This window comes from Acomys minous (genome assembly GCF_964271855.1).
Source record: "Acomys minous genome assembly, chromosome: 4".
NCBI classification, from domain to species: domain Eukaryota; kingdom Metazoa; phylum Chordata; class Mammalia; order Rodentia; family Muridae; genus Acomys; species Acomys minous.
The window spans coordinates 33,484,727-33,506,784 of record NC_140486.1 but is presented as its reverse complement, the minus strand read 5'-3'; positions in this window follow the sequence as shown (position 1 = coordinate 33,506,784).

Sequence of the window (22,058 nt, the reverse complement as noted above, 5' to 3'; positions counted from 1 at the left end):
TCAAAGCCACAGCCAGTGTCATCAACCTTTGATCCATCTCTCTAGTCCCAAGCCTAGCAATTAAAAACAAAAAGCAAGTCGCTAGCAGCTGCTCTGTGTGAATGTAGGTCGTGACAGAGCTCTGCATGTGTCTACAACCTTGCTAGTGACCTTGTAGCAGCTATGATTTCCCATACAAGACAAGACCAGCAGAGGACGGGGCCCATCAACATCCTGCCAAAGAAAAGAGTGTAGCTCATGGGGCCCCACCTCGCCGAGGATTTATACATAGTTAAGGTTGATGCAAGAGGGAGAGGCACTTTCTTCAGGGGTATAGCCACTGGCAAGGTAACCATGCTCCTGTAAGCAACCCCAGTGAAACCAGTGAAACCATTGAGCTACATTAAAACAACAACAACAACAACAACAACAACAACAACAACAAGATGAAAATAGAAGCTCAGCTAATTGAGAAGAAGAGTAGAAGTACTGGGCGTGTCAGGGGGGAAATGATAGGTTAACTAGGATGGGGAAGTAAAATGAAAATGCATTATATACAAGTATGAAAATATCATAATGAAACACATTATGCATGATTAATATATGCTAATAAAACATTTTAAAAAAGCACTGCCAGACCTGTGGGCTTTCTTTTTCCTTTTTCTGTGTTTGTCTTGCAATATGCAGAACATGAGATTGGGCATTTTATTAGACGCATGAAAGCTGCCGGTCCATTTTTACCTTGGGATGCAATAGAAAATTTTCGTCTCAAACCACTCACCTTGTATGGTATAGCTGTGTTTATCCTTTGAGGCGTGTTTGTGGCAATGATATCTACAAAGTTACACCTGTGCTTTTGTGACAAAGACCCTGATATTCATGAATTGCAAAATTCTTCTGTGGCAGTAGTCACAAGCCTTGTGTGATTTTTCATTTTGGAAGTAATGGCTTAATTGTTTGTGACTTGTCATCATCGTTCCCCAATCGACATTGGATCTTTATGAGACGGTCCTCACTTTCCTTCTCCACAGTATGAAGAACACACACGTGTCACGCCAACTGCCTGGTAAACCTCTCTGATTTCTCTTTTAAGTACTATGGTGAGACCATCTTAAACTTCCAAACAAAAGTCAATATTCTTAATTATAAGAAAAAAAATCAAACTATTTTTAAGAGGTAGGGGTGTGTGTGTGTGTGTGTGTGTGTGTGTGTGAGAGAGAGAGAGAGAGAGAGAGAGAGAGAGAGAGAGAGAGAGAGAGAGAGAGAGAGAGAGTGTCTCATTGTGTTGCCCTGGCTGGCCTGCAATTCATTGTGTTCTCAGGCTGTCCAGGAATCGTAACCCTCACGCCACTGCCCTACACGCCCATGCTCATCACAGGTGATCACTGTCATGCCCAGAGAGCTTCTCCTTTTTGTTTAAAAAAATTTTTATCTTGAAAAATGTACAGCTTCACAACCAGTTATAAAAACAGCACAGAGGTACCATGTATATGCCATCATGTATATATATATTTTTTTTCAATCAATATCAACCATGATCAACATAGACCTTTTTTAAAAATATAAAGCAAAGTCTTCAAGCTTTAGGTATTAGCTGATGCTTGATTTATTCCCGGCCAAGCAAGCCAGATATCTTCTAATCATGTAATGGCCGTTTGGAATTCGCCATACTCATCTCATAAGATTTACCTAATGTGATGTCATTAGAATTCAGGACACGTCAAAATACTTACTAGATTTTACGCTTTGAATTTCAGATCTAATAGGCTGGAGTATTAGGAAGGGCTGAGTGATGTTAACAATGGGGCCTGGAGATATGCCTTACGAACCAAAAGATGAAAATCACATAGCCCATGGCTCATTTTAGGTAGTTAGCATGCAAAGCAAAATAACTCTGAAACTCATTTGAAATCAGAAACACAGCTGGTGAGACTAATCATTGTATTATCTCTAAATGTGTGACGGGAAAGGCCTGGGAATAGCCAACGTCACCCAAGGTAGAAACAGATCATGTGTAGAATGAAGTTAAATTACCAGAAAGCAGTCAGACTAAGAAGAACAAAACCGAATCGGATGAATGCCACACTGTCTGAAAATAAACACCCTGTGAGGTCTGTAGAGTTTCTGAAAAGGAAACCCTCCAGGTTGAAATCTGTAGTTACTCATCGTTGCCCAGAAGAACTTCTTTAAGGATTGATGTGAACAGTCAACTTGGAATAAAACGTAAAGTGGTCCTGCCATGCACCTTCCCCATCGCTGTGATGAGATACAAACAGCAACCGAAGGAGGAAAGGTTTATTCTGGGTTGCAGTACAGTTGGAGGACACATAGTCAGTCCATCAAGGGCAAACCATGGAGGCAAGAGTGGGAGCCACTCAGTACACCTCCGTTCTGTTGGGAAGCATTGAGTGAACAAGAATAGGGCCAGACTGTAAACCTCAAGGCCCGCCCCCAGTGACCCACTTCCTTTGGTGAGGCTCAACTTCCTAAAAGTTTCTGCCACCTTCCCAAACAGTGCCACCAGCTGGGACCAGTTCTCCCAACATTTAAGGCCAAGGGGGGCATTTCGCATTCAAACCATAATGCACGTATCAGACTTGATGACATTAATTATCTCTTTCCTTTTTATTTATTTATTTTTACTTAATTTATTATTATCACAACTATCTCTTTGGCTGATCTAGTTGCTTTGTGTATATGGCACGGTGCCTACCTGTCTTTCTAGGCAAACTTCTCACCTACTTAGAAATAGAGTTTTTCATGTAAATGAGCATAGTCAACATTACGGACTCTGTACCAGTTTCATATGAGTTTGGTTAGTCCCCTGAGCTGCGTCAACACTAGGGAGCCAGAAGGTGTAGCTCCCATGGGTCTACAGGGGGTAGAACTTCAGAGGGTTTATCATCTTGGTCAAACAGACTACCCCTGCCTTTTCTCCAGACAATGTATGGAGTTTTTTCAGTATTTCCCAGAACTTCAGAAAAGAGACCCTGCTGTTTTCCACCAGTTTCAAACACTCTGACCTTCTGAGGTTTTGCTGGTTTGCAAACTGTGCTTCACAATGTCAGTGGATGCAGGAAGGAGAGATAAAACTCGGGACTCAGAGACGAAGGTTGCCAGTAGCGGTAGCCGGAGCAAGGACTGTTGCCTTCGCTTCTCCACGCATTGACTGTCCCCGGACAATACAAGTGCAGTTAGAAAATGGCTGTAATACGCTGATGATCTGTTACTACAAAAGAACCTGAGCTTAACAAGCCAGAATCTCGTTTTAAAACGGGCGGCAAGCACACCTGCCCTTTGCCCTGGAGAGTGGTTCTATCTTTGTCGGACCGTGTGCACGCCTGCTTGTTGCTCCAGAGGCTGCTGTTGTAGCTTCGAAGGCAACGAGCCAAACTGTTCTTGGTTCTGAAGGACACCTTCTCTATTTTCCCACGTCCGCTTCCCCCACAAACGCCCTTGAAAAGGCGCAGAGCAAAAAGAAGTTGCAACAGGTGTAGAAATGTGAAAGATCAAGGAGGAAAGGCTTCTCAGCTTTCCATGTGTGGCAACAGTTCTCAGTCATAAAATCAGTAACGGAATAGAAGCTTGCATCTAGTACATTAGAGTTATCTAAAAGCCTGTTGCCCTGCCTTGTGCACTTTGAGGTAAAGTCTGATTTGCTGTAACAATGTATATGAACAAGGATCAGGAGCCGAGGACACTTGGCGTAGAGGACAGCTGGTCTAGCTCAGTTGGTATAGGGCTCACCTAGCATGCAGGAAGCCCTGGGGTTGTGGGTTTTGTTTTGTTTTCTTCCTAGCAGCTCTGGGGCTTGAACCAACAGCCTCATGCATGCCAGGTAAGTGCTCTGCCACTGAGTTATAGACCAACCCTAAATCCTGTGTTCGACTCCTACTGCCACGTAAAACCAGAGGTTGTGGTACAAGCCCATAATCCCAGCACTCTCAAATTGGAGGCAGTAGGATCAGAAGTTCAAGGACACCCACACCCTCAGCTACATATGGAGCTCAAGGCCTGCGTGGTCTACATGAGACCCTGTCTATTCCATAAAAAAAAGGACTGTGTATACATATACATTATGGATGTGCTTCTGCACATATGTTTTAATTGATCCCTTTGTTCCTCTTTATAGTTCCAGTCCCCCGCCCCCTCCCCCACTGCCATGTTTTATATAGCAAGCACTGACTTTCTGCTTTTCTCTTCTTCAGGACTGTTAGATATATCCAGATTCTGTTTTTTCCACAAACCAGCGGTTACCAATGGAGACTCATGTTTGACATTTAGACACCCTAAGAGAGAGTAAAATGCTGTTGTTTCACTATCACCCCAGCGGTAACAGTTTCTGTGTCCCCTCTGTTTTCTTATGTCATTCTTCAAAAACACTTTTGATCCTAACCTGATAATGTGTCCCAGACGCAATGTCTCCCATGAGATCTAAGACATTAGTGGGAGGCGGGGATCTCCATTGTCTGCTTATGCTAATTGGAACATACTGTGTTGTTCTCCTTTGCCAATGAGATGCAGACAGGATAATTTTATTGTGTTTAATTTTTTTAAAGGACTTGGCATTTTATAGAGAATAAGAAAATGGTTATCTTTTAAAAAGTACAACAGGTAATATTGAAAAAAAATCCATGTCTCATCTGGTTAAACTCTAAGGAAAAAATATAAACATTATTTTTAATTTTTGCAACTGTGATTGTTTATGGCAGCTTTATTTGATCTTAGAATTAGATTTGTAGAGACTGGAGCACCCTTCTTGGAGTCAGCCGTCATTTTATTAGAGGCAGGCCACTCATTGAAGAGATTAAAAACTCTTAGCCTCTTCAGAAGCCCATTAATTTAGGGGTCGGCTTTGGCTTGAAAGCTAGAACAAATTCTGGCTCATGGACTGCTTTGTTTCCTTCCACGCAAATATTTGGTGACAGAGGAGGCCCACAATGTCAGATGAAGGATGTCTTAGGATTCATCTGGCTTCACTGGCTTTCTCTCTGTGCCTCTCTTTGTCTCTGTCTCTGTCTCTCTCTGTCTCAGTCTCAGTCTCTGTCTCTCTCCCCAAGGTTGTAGCCCCACAGTAAATTCATGGTGTATCAGAGGATGACCTTGAACTCTTCGTCCTCCCGCCTCTATCTCCAGAATGCTGTTTTTCTAGGTGTGCTTCACAACTCCCATTTTATGTGGTACTTCGAACCAACCCCAAAACATCATGGCTACAAAGCAAGCAGTTTACCACCCATGGAGCTTTGACCGAGCAGTGTCTTCTGTAGGTGAATGCACTTGGACACTTGGGTCCCAGATGGTAGTGCTGTGTGCAGAGGTCACAGAACGTGGACCCTTGCTACAGGAGGCGGAGGAGCTGTGTCGCTGAGGATGGGCTTGGAGGGCGCACGAGCTTGCCCCACTTCCTTTTCTCTCCCTGCTTCCTGCTTGTGATGGTTTTCCTCAGTTTCCTGTTACTGCCACCTACTGCCATGACACATCGGCCGGAATGGAAGCTCCCTCTGGAACTGCAAGCCAAATAAACCCTATTACTATACATTGCTCTGGTCATGGTATTTTATCACAGCAACAAAAACTAACACGCTAACTGAGCCACGCCTCTAGCCACTCCATTGAGTTTAAATCTCTTAAGTGGCATTTATCCCCAGGCTCCTGGGTCCCCCACAACAGGAAAACCAATAGACAGCTGCAATAGCAGCAGAACCCAAAACACAACATTTTCTCTGAGTTTTATGCTTTCTTCCATGGTGATGTCCTGGAATTGTTTCAGAAGACTCTCGGGTGCTGTCTGTGCTAACCTGGGCTCGTGCTGAGCACTGGTTGAGGGGTACTGGTGGCTTCAGCCTGCATGGGTGACAGACCTAAGGGGCAGTAGTCGGGATTCTGGGGCACACCTCTTCGCTAAGCCACACTCTTCACCGTCTTCGCTCTGGCAGGCTGAGCGGAGGATTCGTGTCCTCTAGAATGACCTAAGGCCTGTTTCTATTTATGTCTGTATTCTGGGTGGAACTCCACTGGAAAAAATGAGCTAGCCTCAGGAATATGTCAAACCATTTTTATTAATGTTTAAAGGTCACTCTAGGGTACTATTTAGTAAGAGCCTTTATTTTAATTTAAATGGGACTTTAGTAGCCCAAAGTTACGTATACATCTTTAAGCACATTGCCTAGGACTGAGTGGCCAGTGAGCTGACTCATCAAATAAAGATGCTTGCCATGAAGCCTGACAACCTGCGTTTGAACACACACACACACACACACACACACACACACACACACACACACACACAGTAAATTTAAACCAGAACTGAGGACACATGGTATAGTAATTCAAAATACACAACTGTGCTTTCCATTCAAGAATTATTTTAGAGTCTACGTTTTTCACTTGTTGGAAATTCCTATTTTCTTCATATAGTCATCTTGTGGACTATTGCCGAGACATAGACTGGTCCTTTATTTATTCTTCTGTAGCTCTGACTTTTAGCCACTGGCAAGAGCTTAAGAGTAAAGACAAGTCTAACCGTGTCTGCTGCCAAAAGCTGGGAATCCCCACCACCCAGGAAGCCGAGGAAGGAGATTTAAGGCTATCTGGCCTGCAGAGTGAATTCAAAGCCAGTTTGACAACTTAACAAGACTCTTTAAATTAAACAAACAAACAAACAAAAAGGATTAGTAATATATATGCATGGTGGAGTGCTACCCAGCAGGCATGAGGTCCTCGGCCCACCCCTCAGTGCCTAAATAAATAAGTAAATAAATGAATAAAAGGAACTCAATGTTCCTTGAACTCTAGTTCAAGTTTGAGTAAGTCAAGTTACTCAAAATCCAGGAAAAAATAAAGTATAGAAACAGAAAGCCACTTAGCTGAAAAGGGACAAAGAGAACAAAGCCAGAAGAGACCATTAGGAAGTATATTATGGAATCACATCTATCTGTGGCAGTTTGTATAGGATCTGAGAATACAAGGTAATCTTGGCTATTAGTGCTAAAGCACAGTGAGCAAATACAATTCACTGAGCTAACGAGAAGACTCGGTGAGGAAAGGGGATGGGTACCAAGCCTGATGCCTTGGTGGGAGAAAAGAACTGACTCCTTCAAGTTTTCCTCTGATGTCTACATCCATGTTGTGGCATGCACCTCACGAATGCACGCACCCCCCCCAAATAAACAAAATGTAATATGCATGTAACCCATACAAAACACATATATGTGTAGGTGTATATTTATACCTACACATATATAACCACATGAAAGTTATGTATATTACGAATCAAACCATATCTAGAAATCTTTCACTGGTAATTGAAATATGGCAGTCTAGTCTTTCACTGAGATTTACAAAGGCTAGATGATATTACTGAAATCAAATAGAAAATCTCAGCCAGGTTATTTACATCACACTGCAAGACAGTGCAGTAAAGGAGTAAGGAGTCGGGTCTGACCTCAAACCACCCTGAGTGGGGAGGATTCTACATTTGTTCACTCCACGGCTTTAGGCAAATCATCATTTAGCTTCCCCTCTGCCTCTGTTTTCTCATAAAAAATGAATGATAGTGTCCATCTCCCAGGCTGACAACACAGAACAATCAGATGACCGGGCTTGCTATTTATGGCCTAACATTGCTGCATGTCGGCTACTCCTCACGGGACAGCATTGCCCTGGTAGCTAGTGCAGGGATTCTAGCTCCATTTAAAATCTCAGCGGTTCGATGCTGGGATTCCAACTATGATTTTCACAAATAACCCTCCCTCCCTCGCTCCCACACACACTTCATAGTCTCTCACACTTGGGGCTTTGCTGTCTCAGGGGTACTTTTGACCTCCCCTCCCCCTCCCCCGATGCTGGCCCTATGACATCCAGATGCTTCCAGAGTTGGAATGCCAGGAGTGTCACTGTGCCAAAGCCATGGGCCTTTCCACACAGAAGGGAGAGAAACACCCGGCTTCTGGATAGCGTGTCTTAAGAACATTCGCTTTTCGTGCCTCCTGCCTCTTCCTCTTGGAGCTCCATCCTTGGGCATCTGGCTTGCCAGCAGTGCTGTGTGAGGCAGAGACTTCCTGATCTGTTCTGTTTCCTTCTTACTCTTCAGTGAGAAAATGCTTTGGAGATGTGCTCAGGAAGATTCTGGAGAGAAGTCGGGGGCGGGGGTGGGGTGGGGTGTTGGATGGCCCCAGACTCTGATGCCCTCCTACTTGGCTGCACAAAGGTGTCAGGAAATCCTGAAACTGACCTACTTGAGCTGAGTGGACTGAATGTCTTCGCACTGTTCCCTTTGGGGCTGTGGAGCCTTCCTGTCCTATTTTCCACGTGTATGTCTTTAAAACAATGTAAAGCCTTCCATATGCTTCTGTGATGTTTCTGGCATGCCACCGAGTGAGTCCAGGAAAGGCCTGAAGTGTGTGCAGTGCTGTGAAACATCCTCAAGTGCCTATTTCCTTAAAACCAGTTTTCATCATCTTTTCCCACAACAACAAAAGGTTTTACGTTAACTTTTTTTAAAAAAAAAATCAAATACTTAATTCAAAGGTATACTCGTTCAGGCGATGTACTGATCTAGTATTACCTCGAAGGCTTTCTCTTTGAGATACAGGATGGCAAGCACAAAGGGACATGAATATGTATGAGGCTGTTTGGAGAGCTTTTCAAAGGCTGGGGTGAGAGGGACCATTCGAAGCAGCTTTTCTGCAGGGCTTTCTTGATGAGTGTACACACAGGCCAGTGTACCTGCATCACCACAGGCTCATCAGAAGTACAGGCTGCTATGGCTGCACACAGTAATCTAACAGCCAGCTGTGACTCTTTCCCTAGATTTCCCACTAATTTACCTCCCGATGGTGGCTGGGAATGCCTGGTTCACTAACCTTTTCTATCCTATTTTTGATTGGAGTTGCTAATATATCCTAAAGCACAAAACGGCCCCCATAGGCACATAGGGAGTGGCACTATTAGGAGGCGTGGCCTCGCTGGAGTAGGTGTGGCTTTGTTGGAGGAAGTGTGTCACTGTGGGTGGGCTTTGAGGTCTCAGATGCTCAAGCCAGGCCCAGTGTTTCCCTCTGTTCCTGCTCCCTGGGGATTCAGATGCAGACCTCTCAGCTACCTCACCAGCACCATGTCTGTCTGCATGTGGGTGGCCATGCTTCCCACCACGACCAGAAAGGACTGACTAAACTTCTAAACTGTGAGCCAGGCTCAATTAAATGTTTTTCTTTATAAGAGTTGCCGGAGCCATGGTGTCTCTGCACAGCAATAGAAACCCCAGCTAAGATAACACTTACGCACTATTGTTAGTTTTGCCTCTGGGTCACTATTAGTAGAAAAGGACAGTGCTCAAAAGGGTTGGTAACAATTCGGGTCTGGAGTGCTTGATCTTTGCATCTCAACAATGCATATATTTATTTCAATAATGCATATATTTATTTCAATAATGCATATATTTATTTCGATGCAAGAGCAGGGAACAAGGGTAGCAAGATTTAAATAGGAATTCACTGCCTAAGTCCCCTTGCCAGTGGCTCCTTCTCTAGAACTACCTAGCCTCCCATATTATACACAGTAACAAAACCCAAACAAATAAAACCCCTTTTGTGTAGTTGCAAAGAAGAAGGAAGAGAAGAGAGTTAAAGCCCTGTGAAAAGAAGGCAGGCAGCAGGCGAGTATGGTACACTCCTGGGAGCCCAACACTTGATTGAGAGCCTGAGGCAGGAGAGTCAGAAGTTCAAGGCTAGCCTTGGTCACATCATGAATTAAAGGCCAGGTTCAGCTACATGAAACTTTGACTTAAAAATAATAATAAATATATTTTTAAAAACAAAATATTAGCCCATTAATGAAAGCTCCAATATTTGTACTTAATATTCTCTGTGCTTTGATGACTTTTGGCAGATACAATGGGAGTAATTGATGTCCAGCCACCTTTGGCATTTCTCTCAGCTTATTCTTTATTGCCAGCCAGACTCCTTTGGAAACACACACACACACACACACACACACACACACACACACACACACCACCACACCATCCCAGGTGTGATGGTGCACACCTTTAATCCTAGTACTCAAGAGGCAGATGGATGCATATCTCTATGAGTTTGATCTACTTAGCAAGTTCCACTCCAGCCAGGGCTAATAGTGAGACCCTATCTTAAAATGAAAAAGAGCACATCATGATGTAGGTGTGAGCTTATGTAGGAACCCTGGCTATGAAGACATTGTTCCAGATTAGTAGATATTATTTTATATAACCATTATATATGCTCATTCAGTTCCTGGCAGTGACAAAGGCCATTTTAAAAAAGTCAATACCCAGGACATGGAACACACTATCTAATCATGCCAACAGACATCATCCTCCAAGGACTGAGAAGGAACCCATACGAAGAGTGAGCCCTTGACCTAAGACTCATAAATTACAGTGTGCCTGCCAATTGAACTAATTGGCAAAAGAGAAAGAAAGTATTAGAAATCAGAAAACAAGCAAGCTTTCTCCACATTGCCTGGTGAATATTGAATTATCCTCAGCACCTTTGTCTCAGATTAGATCATTCTATTTTTTTTTTTTCATGAATCGTGAAGCACTCATTCTGCTGAGGCGAAAACCCAGAACTGTGAACCTTGGTAAAACGTTTCGGGCTAACTGGAAGAGTTTAAAAGTACATTACACTGTTAAAAATTAAAGGGTAATAATGCTATTATAGTCATATGTACTTTTTTATTTGGTATTTTGAGGAGTATTACTATGTAGCCAGGGCTGGCCTTGATCTCTTGGCAATGCTCCTGTCTCGGCTTCTTGAGTTTGGCACTATGGGAATGCACCATCACACACAGCGTAAATGCAAATATTCTTAGGAGATACGAGTAAAGTACGATGAGTGCAGGACTTTTGTTTTGTTTTGTTAGAGAAAGGATCTTGTCACATAGCTCAGGCCTGGAACACTTTTTTTTGTTTTATGCTGGCCACAAAATTATGCTCTGTTTACCTTATTCTCTTTGGTGCTGGGACTATAGGTGAGCCACCATGTTCAGCTGACTATAACCTTCAAATAATACACAGACATACAGACACAGGCAACCACAGACACACCTACACACGTGTGGGGGGTAGATTATTGAAAATATAGTATCTGGTTATTCTCTTTTTGATTTTTGGGAATCTCTGAAATAAAAACTTGGGAAAATAGTCTCTCTTTCCCCCATATTATAGACCTCAACAATATTAAAACAGAGATGAGAACTTTCCTCCCAAGTTAGGTTGCAAAGAAAAGCAAATTTGGCTTACGTCTTTATTCATTCAACTAGTATTTGGTGGATAATCTGTGTTACATGAAATAGTAAGAATAACTAGGAACTCATAATTCAGTAATCAGCTTTAAATATTGTTATTCTAAATCCAGCCTCTTTCCAACCCCTTCAAAAACCAATGGTAACCATAATTTAATACTGCTGTGACTGCTGCCCAGTCTGTCCATCAGGTCTTACCTGGGTTTCTGAGACTGCCCCAGCTTCGGCACATCAGCTTAGACCTCTATGGTTAATTAGACCCATATTTGACTCTCACAGCTCAGACCTGAGAGTCTACGCAGCAGAGATTCAGTTGCTTCTTGTTTCCCCCATTGCCAAACTGCTTTCCACCTTTAGGGGTTTATGTGTCTCCCACTTAATGTTATCCTCACTCTTGTCTCTTCGCCTGGGTCCCTCTTACAAATTCTTTGGGGCCCCGACACCACATCTCCTAAAGGAAGCTCTCTTTTATCTCCCAAGCCTTCACATTAGCAACACCGCCTCTTCCTTCCTCTCACGTTTTCCTTATTTTACTCCATATCACACTGGCAATTTAATGACCCAATCCATGCTTAAAATTAACCCAGCACACTTACTCTGATGAGCTTTGGCATCATCTATAAGATAGGTAAATAACAGTGCACAGAAACATCAACTGTCTATTGGGAGAGTGTTCTGCTCTCTCTGTATATGGAGAAGCTGAAAATGGTGGCTAGCATTACCTGCTGCCTTGGAGGAAACTAGTTAAAAACTTGCAATAGAAACTAGCCTGGCAATACATTTTTCATTTGGAACTAGAATGTCTTTAGGAATATATTACCCTACTATACCTACACAATACGGCACTGTATACCTTTAAGAGCATCCCTGCATACGACTGGAGTGAAGCCGAATAACCATCCAGCTGTCTATTGTGCTGTTCACTACAAAGCCTGTCCCGGGTGCTCTGCTATTAGAAATAATTCTAATTATAGGACACTTCTGCTCCACTGTGATCTTGTTACTGACTGCTCTCTCCTTCTTTGCCTTTCTGTCATGGATTATTAATGATGGCTGACTGTGATTTATTATCTGCTCTGCACTGGGTTTCGTAAGTGTGCCGTTGACATTAGCTAATTGCCAATGCTGTACCCTGGCCATAATCTCTGTCAGGCCGCTCTCCACTTAGACACTTGCTGTTTGGCCCACCCTTCATTCATCACTGGTCTTCTGAAGAGAGAAGGAATGCATCACAGTCCACTGTTCTCTATTATTGGTGGCACTTTGAATCAGCACATTTACAGCCTGAAGTTTGGCTTCAAAGAATCTCAAATATGTTCTGTATTTTCATGCGTGTAGCCTTAAGCATTCCTTTCAAAGCTTTAAAAAAAATAAACTAGTTTATATAATGTAGAGTTTTCTAGGCTCTGGTGATAACTCACTGTCCCTTTGAAAGTAAAGGGTCACTCTGTGATTTGTACTTTAAGTTTAGATACTAAAATTACAAATTACAGAGTGACCATTTACATGTGGCAAAAGCATGGTGTCCAGTATTTTATCTTCTGACAACTCCAAATATATAGTAAGTGATATCTATAGTAAACGATACTCTTGATGATAAACATGAGGAGCCCACCAAATCCTAAAGATTGCAATAATAATAGTCTATACTGCTAAATACTATTTTTTAAATATTTATTTTATTTATTGTGTGTAAGTGCTTTATCTGCTGAAGAAGGTGTCAGATCACATTATAGATGGTGGTGAGCCAGCATGTGGTGGCTGGGAATTGAACTCAGAACCTCTGGAAGAGCAAGCGGTGCTCTTAACCACTGAGTCATCTCTCCAGCCCCTGCTAAATACTATTCATATTACTCTAGTCCGGTGTTCTCAGCCTTCCTAATGCTCAGCCTTTAGTACAGTTTCTCATGTTGTAGTGACCTTCAACCATAAGATTATTTCATTGCCACTTCATAACTGTAATTTTGGTACTGTTATGAATCATAGTGTAAATATCTGATATTCAGGATGTCTGATATGTGATCCATGTGAAAGAGTCACACGACCCGCCACGGAGTCGCAACCCACAAGCTGAACCACTGCTATAGTCTGTGTAGCAGTGTCATGATAGCTAAGCCTTTCAAAACGCAATGCCTGTGCCACGCTGCTGGTCAGAGGCCTGTGGCAGCTGCTCATCAGTTTTGTTTTGTTTTTTTTGTCTCTCCTTTCAGAGTATCCTGTGGACAAGGCTGTTGTTCTACCCTAGACATTTACTTCTTTCTCATTTAAATGGAATTCTTGTGTTTGGAAATAGTCATTTCAGAATTGGGGAGGGAGGGAACACATTGAATGAGTAAGCAGAATATTTTTCCCCCTGTGGAGTAAAAAAACATCTTTGTGCAACAGTTTCTCATCAGGAACACAGTAGAACTGCAGTGCTTGCACCAAAATAGAGACTCCTCCTCCCTCCCTCCCCGCCCTCCTCTCCCCTTTCTCCTCCCCCCCATACTCCTCCCCATCCTTGTCTTCTCCCTTCCTCTCCCCCCGCCTTCCTTCCCCCTACACTCCCTTCCCTTCCCTGTCTCCTCCTCTCCCCCTTCCATCTCCTCTCCCTATGCCCGGCTCTGTCCTCTTCTTCATGTTTAAAGGCGTTTAGGAACGAGGGCAATTCAAATTGATAGTCTATCCAGAGAAGAAGAGGTATTCTAAGAAAACTTAAAATCAATTCATAATTATAATAGGCCTAGGTGGACTTTTTGTTTGTTTGTTTGCTTGTTTTCGGTTTTGGTTTTTTTTTTTTCTTACAGGGTTTCTCTGTGTAGCTTTGGCTATCCTGGACTCACTCTGACAACTAGGGCTGGTGTTGAACTCACAGCGATGCGCCTGCCTCTGCCTCCTTGAGTGTTGGGATTAAAGGCTTGTGCTACCATGCCTGGAGTAGGCCCAGGTGTTTTACCGTGGAGCACTGGCTATTCTTCCAGGTTCAATTCCTAGCACCCACGTCGCAACTCACAACTATCTGAAACTCCAGTTCCAGGAGATCTGACAGCCTTGTACAGGCATACATGCAGGCAGAACACCAACGCACATAAAACAAAAACAAACACATTATTAAAAAGAATACATTTTATTACTTGCATTCACTCTACAACTTTTTTTCATAAAGTCATCAAGATAATCATCATGCCTCTCTTTCTGTTTTTAACCTTTGAATTTCAGTTATTTATTCTTTTCTGGGGCACCATGAAACAAACCACTCCCGGGGCACCATGAAACAAACCACTCCCAAATATAAAGTGATTGAAACAATAACTGTCCATTTCACTTGACTGCTTAAATTTTTGGCAATTTAAACTCTGAGTGGCTAAGTGGCTCTTCTGGTCTTAACCAAGCTTCTCCCTGGACTGTAGGCAACTGCTGGTCAGCAGATGATTATCCTAGCAATGATCAGTATTTACATCCTGCTATGTTCCTTTACTCCCAGAGAGCTGGAAAACCCCCCAGGAGCTCCCCTACCCTAAATCTCAGCCAATCAGCTTAAAATGCCTTGTCTAGCCACCTGGTTACATTGTACTCAGAACAAAATGGATTCTTCTTGTCCTTAGCTGATTAAAATGATGTGATGCTGCCCTCCCCCTTGCTTCCCACCTGGTTCCCTGGTTACGGTTTTTCTTATAAAAAGCCTGCCTTAGAAACAGACCAATGTCACAGTCTGAATTTACAGGCTGTGTCCCCTGACCAGTCAGCAGTGTTCAAATAAACTTCCATCAGTCTGAGTCTGGTGTTCAAGTGGTCATCATGTGTCTGTTCCTGAACCCTAACAATACTTTGTGTTGGTTTTCTCTGACCAGGCTTTTCTATCCTGAGTTTCCTTCCTTCCTTTGCTCTAAGTATATATGGTGTTGTTTTATTTTCTCAGACAACGAGGTCTCCTGAGGCAGGTTCATACACTCATAGCTCCAATTATGAGCCATGCATAACTGTGTCATTTACAGAATTGTGAGACTTGACACTGTGTTAAGTGCAATAAGCCACAGTCGCCTAAAGCCTCCTAGTGTCCAGACTATGGTCCTCATATCTATCCCCTGACTTTCTGGTTTTATTTCCTTTCTTATAACGCTAACTTGCTTCATGCTAACATTTTAACATTCTTTTCCCAGTATCTAAACTCCTTGCCCAATTGTTACTCAGGCTTACCTTCTGGAATTTCAACAACTCTAACTGAATCTGTTTGTTCACTCAGAAAATGCCACACTATACAGGTGAACATTGCTATATGTTTCAGACTATGAGCCTTAACCCACATATTACCTACAAAGATATTTAATTCCTTTCAAGGGTTATTGCAAAATGTCTCCCCTCAAATCTGATGCAGTTAGTATTAATCAGGATTTTGCAGAGGGCAAGGAGCATGAGAATATGTACATGTGCCAGAGGGAGGGTTAGTGCATTGGCTGACACACTCAGGGGCTGAACATCTTTGGTGGCTGCCTGGTGGCTGGGAAGCTTGAGATAAATATCAGCTTAGCTGAAAACAGCTGGAAATCTCAGGGAAGGAGAAACCAATGATAGAGAAAAGGCCTGGACGTTCTTGGAGAGTTGCCAACACAAGTCCATGTCCGGGGAGAAAAAACTAGAGTCTCATGCCCATGCTAACAATAGTAACAAAAACTGCACCTGTTCAGGAAGGGTCAAGAGTGAACACACTTAAGTTTCCCTCTTCTTCCACTTTTTCCTTCCATTCAGGCCCCAGCCTGTTGCATTGTGTTGTCTACGCTCAGGGTGGGTTTTCCCCACTGAGTTTTCTTACCCATATGCCAATTTTCTCTGGAACCATATTTATAGACACGTTAGGAGCACAATTTGCTAATTTTTTTTAGGTGCCTTGCAATCCAGTCAAGTCAATAGGCAACTGTGTTTTGTTTTGTTTTGTTTTGTTTTGATTTGTTTCATTTTACTTGAGACAGGGCCTCACTATGTATCCCAGGCTGGCTTTGAACTTGAAGATTTTTTTTTTTCAGATGGCTGGGATTATGGGTGAATGCCACTTTAGCCCAGCTCAGCAAACAACATTCACCATCACATGTCTTTCACTTTTCTAAATGCCTAAATGCCTAAATGGCATTTTCAGAAACTTCTCCTGTCTCCTAGTTTACTAAAAAGAGTAGCCACAAAACACAAACTCCCTCAGTTTGTCATCTTAAGCCCTACGCCCTTCCACCAGCACCCACCATTTCTTCCTTTCCTCTCTCTACAGTCTACTTAACATACACTAAGTCGATCCTTGTGCCAGACCTTTCTAGCAGCTATGAATATGAAGTAGAAAAAGACAGATGCAGTCCCTTACCTCCTGAAGCCTAGAGTCTGTCAGAGCAGAAATCCCCTAAATAGCTACCATAGAGATCAATTAATTATTCTTGTGAGAAATGCCATAATGAAAATGAAGTGCAATAAAATATTTATTGGAGGCACTTGACCTACATTTGAAGTAAGACTTCAGATGAGTGAAATGAGCAAGTGTTCTGGAAAGATGCACATAAGTGGGAGTTTTAGCCAAAGGCATGAGTAAAAGCATGAAATAGCTAAGAGAAAAGGAAAACGGGTGTAAACTGTGGTCCAGGGAAGATGGAAACTTCATTATTCACGATGATGATTTGTGCTGCTCTTCTGATAACAAGTGCATTTTAAGAAATAGGGTTTGTGTTTGTGTTGGCATTTTTCAAAAGGTGGGAGCAGTACAGTGGAGGCAGGTGGAAGAGATGCTTTACAGGAGGGTCTTGAGGGAAGAACGTGAGAAGAGGAAATGGATTCGCAAGAACTTTTGAAGCCCTCTGTGCTTATGAAGAGGAAGACACAGTGGATGTAGCTCAGCTGGTAGAGCTTGTCTAGCACGGCCGAAGCCCTGGAATTCATTCTCAGTGGTACACAAACTAGGTATGGTGGCACAAGCTTGTAATCCCAGCATTTGAAAGAGACCTCTCTTTGGATTAGAAATTTAAAATCATCCTCCAATGCAAAGCAAGCCAGGTACCATCTTAAAAAAAAAAAAAAAGACAAGAGCAAGAAAATGATGGTGACATTGGCTAGTTCAGGAGGACTTGAGGTGAGAGGGGCTGGCTTTCACTGCACTCACACCTGAGTGTTAATACTACAGTTGAAAGGGCAGAGCTGGGCCTATAGTTCAATGACACAGGGCTTGCTGGGGCTTGAATGAAGCCTCCAGTGCAGTGAAAGAAATAGAGAAAGAAAGAAGGGAAGAAATAAATAAAGAGAAAGAAAGAAAGAAGGAAGGAAAGAACCCTTATTTATTTTTAGAGACAGTAAAAATTAAGATAGCCATTTTGGAAATCAGCTTGGAGATTTCTTTATAAATTAAAAATAAAACTGCCTCAGTTATTTCACTTCTAGGCATATACCCAGAGAACTACATACCCCACCATAGAGGTATTTACACACTACGTTTATTGCTGCTTTATTCACTATGTCAAGGAATTGGAATAAATCTAGTTGTCCATCAATGGATGAATTAATAATGAAATTTTAGTAACACAAAGCAGAATATTGTTCAGCTCCAAAGAAAAATTATAATCACAAACTTGCAGGAAAATCGATGGTAAATTCAATATATAATATTACAAGGTCAGAAAGAAGAAACTGCATGTTCTCTCTCACATGCCAAACCTAACCAATAATATATGCATGTAAAAACAAATGTGCACATACAACATGCAGAACGAGAAAGGGTAAATATCAGGGAATGAGGGAAGACTAAATGTGGGTGATGGCCACGAGTTGTGAAGGGGGATACAAAGCTTATTGTTTTTCTAGTTCCATTTCTGTCATGGAGTTTTCACTTTTGGTGGTGACATAAAAATATATTTGGTAGTGAAAGTATAAAACCCAGTGTGAACCTCCACAGCCCCAGAATGGCTACTCTAACTGTGTATAGACTTTGGGGCTGGTTAATTTCAGTGTGTGATATTTTTACTACGAATTTTTTTTTAAATGCTAAAGCTTACAAAATTTAAAGAGAGAACATAAGGGAACTACAAAAGACAAGGCACGAAGAGTGTGTTTGTCATGTTATAAAGAAACTGATGAAAGATCCTCCCTAGACATGGCACAGGAGTGATGCCTAAGTTGCAGAGTTCACCTTGAGGGAAAGGCTGGGGGTGGGAGGCAGGCCAGGGCGGGCATAGTATGTATAAACTAAGCAACTAAGTAGACCGATCGCGTCCTGAGCTGTCTGGATAGAAGCCTCAATGCAAGAATCACTTCAGAAGAAGATGTCAAGCTAGCTGTGATGGCACATCACTGTAACCCTGGCAATTGGGACAGATGCAAAATAATGTCATGTGAATTTGAGACTAGCCTGGTCTATGTGGTGAATTCCAGACAATGCAGGTGCTCTGTGACACTATTTGGGTGGCGGGGGGGGGGGGGGGGGGGCGGGAGGGGGAGGATGTGAGCAAGCATCTGTTCATTCCAGAACCAATGACAGATCAAAGTAAGGACACCACTAAAGTTCAGCTCGGTGAGCCAATGAGTTTTATTGGGGTTACTTACAGGAATATGGGTGAGCAGTTTCTTAAAGGAGCAGATATGGCTTAAAGATAGATGTATCATGCGTCAGAGGCCAGCATGGGGTGACTGATGACCAAACCTAGGAACCTGGAACATACTGCATGACCTGCTAGCAGCTTAAACAGTTAAGTGTTTTTTTTCTGTGCACCCAAGTTGGTTTGAGCTGCTTCAAGGTAGCCCAGCTTATCTGAGCTTGTCTCTCAGTAGTCCTTAACACTTGTGGATGTTTGGAGTGAGAGAGAGGTGTTTAGCGTACCTGGTGGCTATGGGACTTCCTTAAGCCTTTATGTTCTTTATCTCCTGAGCTTAAGGCATATCCTTGCGGGATAGAACGCTTTACCTCCCTACAGTAGTTTTCAACCTTCCCAATGTGGCAAGTCTTTAATACAGTTCCTAATGTTGTGGTGACCTTCAACTATAAAATTATTTCATTGTTACGTCATAACTGTAATTTGGCTACTGTTAAGAATTTTAATTTAAATATCTGATATGCTGGGTAGACATCTGATATGCAGCCCCTGTGAGGATCGCAACCCACAAGTTGAGAATCCCTGCTTGAGAATGTCATATGTCCTGGCACTCAATGAGGCAGAGGCAGGTGGATTGCTGTGAGTTCAAGGCCAGCCTGGTCTACAAATCGAGTCCTGGACAGTCAAGGCTACACAGAGAAACCATGTCTTGAAAAACCAAAAAGAAAAGGAAAAAGGAATGTCCTGTGTCTTTAAGAGTTTTCTTTTGAAGTAATAAATTTCATCTCAGAGGAAGGTGCTACACAACACCAGGGCTAAATAGCAAGACCTTGTCTCAAAAAAAAAAAAAAAAAAAAAAAAAAAACCACCACCACCACCAACAACAACAACAAAAAACCTCAATATTATGCTTTGTGATTAAGCCACCATAGGAAGCTAAACTGGGGGGGACAGAGATGGGGGAGGTTACTTCATGGTTTCAAATCGTGTGTGTGTGTGTGTGTGTGTGTGTGTGTGTGTGTGTGTGTGTGTGTGTGTGTGTCAATGCCACTATATTTGGAACTGGAAAGCCTGCTGCTCTGGCTTTGGTTCCGTTTCAGAGATGAAACCTGTCCTGCTCAGTAAAGCAGGGAGCAAAGCTGAGACAAGACAGGGCAGTGGAAAACTGCAATGGAAGTTCACCTCGGCCAGCTAGTGCCTTCATTCTGTGGCTGGAGAGATGGCTCAGCAGTTCAGAGCACTGGCTGCTCTTCCTGAGGATGGGGGTCAATTCCCAAGACCCACATAGCAGCTCACAACTGTTTGTAGTTTCAATTCCAGGGGATCTGGCACCTTGAGGCATACATGTAGGCGAAACACCAATGCACATAAAATAAATATATGTTAAAAAAAAAACCCAGACACATGCACTTTGAAGAGTAAATCCAAAGTTGCCCATTTCTTTCTTCATTGGCAGAAAAACAAGAGAATAATAATGCCCGGTCCTGAAGAAGGTGCAGGGAAATCCACACTCATAATCAGAACTCGACCCAGGGAGCTCTGCAAAGGGAAGGAAAAGTTAGGTCCGACATCAGAAATTTGTCCCAAAGAATACACTGGAAAGAGTCAGTATTTCACAACAGAATCACTTATGGTAAAACATTTAGAAACAGAGTAATGGGGGTTGGAGAGATGGCTCAGAGGTTAAAAGCCCTGGCTGCTCTTCCAAAGGTCCTGAGTTCAATTCCCAGCAACCACATGGTGACTCACAACCATCCATAGTTAGATCTGGTGCCCTCTTCTGGCCTGCAGGTCTACATGCAGGCAAAACACTATATATTTAATAAATAAATATATCTTTAAAAAAAGAAACAGTAATGTCCACTATTTAAGTAATAACCAAAGTAAGTTAATTTTTTTAAATTTGTTTTCTGTGTATGGATGTTTAGCCTCCTCAACATCTGTTCACTGTGTGCACGCCTAGCATCTGGTGAGGTCAAAAGAGGGCATTACATCCCCTGGAACAAGAGATACAGATGGGCTGTGAGCCACCATATGGGAGCTGGGTATCAAAATGGGGCCCCCTAGAAGAGCAGCCAGTGCTCTTTCTTAACCACTGAGCCATCTCTCTCTGCCCCAAAGTATGCTTTATTTGTGTCAGAAAATTTCATGGAGTTTTATTAAATAAAAGGCAATGAATACATAACAACAGAAGACATGCACAATGTACACAAATTTGTTATCAAATGGTATGATATTATATATGATTTCAGTTAAAAAAAATACTTACTTTATAGTAGAGTCTGAAAAGGCATATAACCAGTGATGCCACAGCCCCCAAAACCACAACCAAAACAACATGTTAGAAGGCCATGTAAGAATCTAAAATGTGGCTGAGAGCATGCCTCGTCAGATGGGAAATGGCTCCATTTGGTTTCTTTTGCTTGTTTGTATTTTGTACTTATTTGGTCACTGACAGATATTCTCCCTTTCCCTCTCTCCCCATGCCCTCCCTCTGTCAGCATCTTGCCGTGTAGCCCAGGCTGGCCTGAAACCCCATATGTAGCTTGAGCTGGCCTTGGCTTTAAAATTCTATTTGGATAGCAGGCATGTGCCATTATGCATGATTTATATTATATTTTTATATTATTAATTAGTTGTTTGTTTTCATGTGTGCATGTACATGCTGTGCATGCTTATGTGTCTGCTTGTGTGTGTGTCTGCTTGTGTGTGTGTGCTTGTGAGTGTGTGTGTCTATGTAAGTGTGTGTATGTACATGTGCATGGGTGTGTAAGGATAGAAGCATGGGGAGATTGACATCGGGATTCCTCAATCATTCTTCACCATGGTTTTTGAGACAGAGTCTCTTAATTGAACCCAGAGTTTGCCCACAGGGCTACTCTAACTAGCCAGGTTGCTCCAGTGATCCTCTGCCTCCAGTTTCTGAGGGCTACACTTGTGGGCGGGCCACCGCGCTCACCTGGTAGTTCCGGGGAACCTGACTCCAGTCTTCACAGTGTGTGACAAATATGTTAAGTATTGAGCCATCGTCTCAGCCTCTTGTACTGTTCTTAAGGGGGAAAGCTATCTTTAAGTTTAAAAGTCCAATACCAATTGTTTTGGATACACATACCAGTGTTGATATATAACTGCATGCATAATGAACTATTCATCACAGAAGGGAAAGTAGCTTGGCCTTGTGGAGCTGGAAGGAGGTGCACAGACAAATAAGTCTGCTTAGGACCCAACACCATTCTACAAGTTTCTCTAGAGAGTTGAAAGCATTCA